The sequence below is a fragment of the Pteropus medius genome, unplaced genomic scaffold (assembly GCF_902729225.1).
Source record: "Pteropus medius unplaced genomic scaffold, Ma_sr-lr_union100, whole genome shotgun sequence".
Classification (NCBI taxonomy): Eukaryota; Metazoa; Chordata; class Mammalia; order Chiroptera; family Pteropodidae; genus Pteropus; species Pteropus medius.
In genome coordinates this window covers 15-3,645 of record NW_024340672.1, presented here as the reverse complement: position 1 = coordinate 3,645, position 3,631 = coordinate 15, and the positions used below count along the sequence as shown (strand labels likewise).

General features: G+C 36.4%; 1 long non-coding RNA gene across 1 annotated transcript; it reads left to right on the top strand.

Annotated features, from left to right (window-relative positions):
• Window positions 1-6: 6 nt before the first annotated feature.
• Window positions 7-2,467, top strand: LOC120602916 (uncharacterized). Its single transcript, XR_005652920.1, has 3 exons — window positions 7-413; window positions 884-981; window positions 1,084-2,467. It is a non-coding gene; the product is annotated as an uncharacterized LOC120602916 (long non-coding RNA).
• The last annotated feature ends 1,164 nt before the right edge of the window (window positions 2,468-3,631 follow it).

Genomic DNA, 3,631 nt, shown 5'->3' with positions numbered 1-3,631 from the left:
AAAAAGGGAACGTAACTTAGAACAGGGTGTCAAAAAGGTCTTGAAGAGGTGAAACTATTGGAAGAGGTGAACTGTAAGCTGTAATTTGAAGGATGAGTGGGAGTTATCCAGAGGGAGAGTAAGGTGGGAGTGGAGCCACGGACAGAGATTCCCGACTAGGGGATCAGCATGTTCTTGAAAGTTTCAGGTCTGTTAGAAATGGCATTGAGAGCCCATTCTAGGAATTCCTCTTCTCAAACCTGTTGCTATTGAAGCTGTCTTTCATGCCAAATAGCCCTTTGTTGACCTGGCCTCCAGACTGACAGAACTCACAAATCGAACATGGGAGAGTCAGCAGAACTACCACCCTTCATTCTCCTGTGTATGTTCAGTGTTGACCGAGAGTAAACAAGAAGAGGGCCTTCAGATTTCAGGTTTTACTCCTTTATGTTTCTACTTTTTTTTCTTTTTGGATTAAGAGGCATCATATCAGAGTGGTCTTGAGGGTGCTCAGGAGTGGTTGGAGGCTCTGTTCCCTTGGCCAGGTGTTACCTGTCTTTGCTAAGTTTTAATGTCCTCTTCTCTAAAATGGAAGTAATGTTAGCTTTTACCTCATAGGATCAGTTTGAAGGCATATGAAGTATTTAACACACAGCTGGGTACTCTGTAGGGGAAAATGTTCAGTGGGATTATGTTATTAGAATTTATTAAGAACACATGGTGTGGCATGTATGATATATAGAAATTTCTTTGTTTCTGTGTGGGTAACCTTAGTTTGATTAGAATTAGATGCATTACTGTCTGTTGCAGTTCTTTAAAAAATCAAATAGGTCAAATACTCATTAGAAACGTGAAAAATAGCTCGTACGTTGCTAATTTCTAGCCCTCTTGACTCTTAATGTAGGTGTAATCAGCATTGGAAAAGATGCCAGCCCCAGCTGCCACATATGAAAGAATAGTTTACAAAAATCCCTCTGAACACCACTACATGAAAGTCTGCCTGTAAGTTCAGTCTCCTAAGTTCTATTTTTGGTTATTTTATGAATTTGAGTAGCATGAAATTTAATACGAGGTATTATTTTCTTTTTCATTTTTTTTTGATAGAGAATTTCAAGATCATGGAGTTGGACTGAATGCTGCACAGTTCAAACAGCTGCTTATTTCAGCCCTGAAGGACCTGTTTGGAGAGGTATGAAATCACTTGATAGATTGAACATTCCTAAGATCTTTGTAATAAATACTGAAAGAACACTTTTCCAAATATTTAAAAACTTTAAAATCATATTTGTAAATTCAGAAGCAGACTTTCAGAAATGATGAATTTTAGGTAAGTGTGTTCTAATACGCCTTCTTTTTGACAAGGAGCTCATTAGACAAATGTTTATTTTAGTGCAATGCTACTCAAAGTGTGGTCCAGACTGGCAACTACAAACTGTTTTTTATTTGTTTGTTTGTTTTGCCCATTGTGAAGATTTGAGAGTCACACTAGAAAGGTAAATCAGCACAGCACTTCCTTTACTGAGAAAAATCTCCTTATGAAAAAAACTGAGCTGAACTAAACAGTGTGCTTAGTGATATTGATTTTTATTCCGATGCAGCTCCTTATCACAGACGAACACTTTAAGCAGTCATGTTTTAGCATTCACTTAAAAACGAATTTTGAGAGAGAACAAAGACAGATGATTTTCAAGAAGTTATTTCTTGATTTATATATTCTGTCAAATCAAAATCTGCTAAACAGCTCATAAAAATTTAAAACTTTATTCCACACAAGACTCAATTGAGAGCATGAAAAACACAAATAGATTGGAGGAAAATATTTGCAAACCACATATCTGACAAAGGCTTAATATCTAGAGTATGTAAAGAACTTTCAAAATTCAGTAGTAAAAAACTAAACAACACAGTTAAGACAATGGGCAAAAGACATGAACAGACATTGCACTAAAAAAGATGTGGGCAAAGAAGCACATGAATGAAAAGATGTTCAACATTATTAGCCATTAGGGAAATGCACATTAAAAACAATGAGATAATCACTACACACCTAGCAGAATGACTGAGACGAAAAATACTGATAATACTAAATGTTGATGATGTGGATAAACTGAATCACTCATACATTAGTGGTAGGAATGTAAAATGTAAAAAATTTTAGGTATAGTCTCTTTGAACACAAATTTAGCAGTTTCTTAAATTAATCATGTACCTACTATACAACTCAGCAACTGTACACCTGGACATTTATTCTAGAGAAATGAAAACTTAACATTCATGCAGAAACTTACATATGCATGTTCACAGAAGCTTTATTAGTAAGAACCCCTAAATAGAAATAAGCTAGATGTCCTTTAATGTGTGAATAAACTATAGTACATTTATACCACGATATATGCTCAATAATAAAAAGGAACAAACTATTGATACACCAAACAACGTGACCAAATCTCCAGAGAATTATGCTTAGTGAAAAAGCCAATCTCAAATGGAAACATGCTGAGTGTTTCCATTTATATAATGCTTTTTTTTTTTTTTTTAGAATTTTACAAATCGCCATTTGTCTTATGGTGGGCCTCTATTCTGACAACCTACTATCAGGTGTGTGTGTCGTGTGCAGAAGAAGTCTTTTGTTGAAGGTTTGATACCAGCTATTGTTGTTCTCAAGGGAGATCTGGGGACACTTCCACTTCACTGAAGGCTTCGATGTCACCTATATAACGCCTTGACATAACAACTGAAGGACAGAGGTTGCCCTTCTGGGGTCAGGATGATGACAGAGCGGGGTAAGACTATTAAGAGTAGAGTGAGAGCCTTGTGGAGATGGTGTAGCTCTCTTTATCTGATTTACAAATCAAGTGCAGCTATGGAGCTTGAAACCATAATGGTTACAATGGGAAACTACCTATGTGTAAAAATGAGAACTATGCATAATACATACATAAATAATGGAAAAGTGCATGCATAATCTCCAGGGCACCCAGTCAAACTTGTTTTAGTCAGTTTCCCTGAAGCCTCGTTTTGATATCTGTACAGAAGTAAGAAAAGACAAGATGTTGGGACATTGAGGGAGCTGGGATTAAATTCCCTTATGACTAATTTTCAAGTAAAGAGCTTTAAAAAAATATAAAATTTATAAAAGTCGGATATGGAAAACTGAAGTTCTGTGGATAGGAAGCTGGCAAAACAAACATGGCTAATTCTGTCTGTGGACTAATGGTTTTGCTGAGTTTCTTTAGAAGAAACCATGCTGGAACAATTACGTAAGATGAGAGTGTTATCCCTGGGAATAGTAAAAAAAAAAAAGACCTGAGGGCCCAGTCTGTCCAGTGAGGCCAGACTGCCAGGTTCTAGCCCATAATTCAACGATAAGACATCAAGCAATAAATATTTGGAATAGACAGTTTCATAAGGAAGTAAACACATTTAAAAAAAGAATGAGGAAGTATGTGGGTCCTGTACATGAAAGAGCAGAGCAAGTGAATGAGCTTAATCTTGGGGAAGGAACAATTTAAATGAAGACTTGAAGGATGAAGAGGCATTAGCAATGTGAACATTCGAGGCAGGGGGTAGTTGTAAATGAGCAGGCCCACTATTCCAGCACCATTAAATAAAATACTGCATTTTTGGAGGAAAAAAGCAATTGATAGGATTA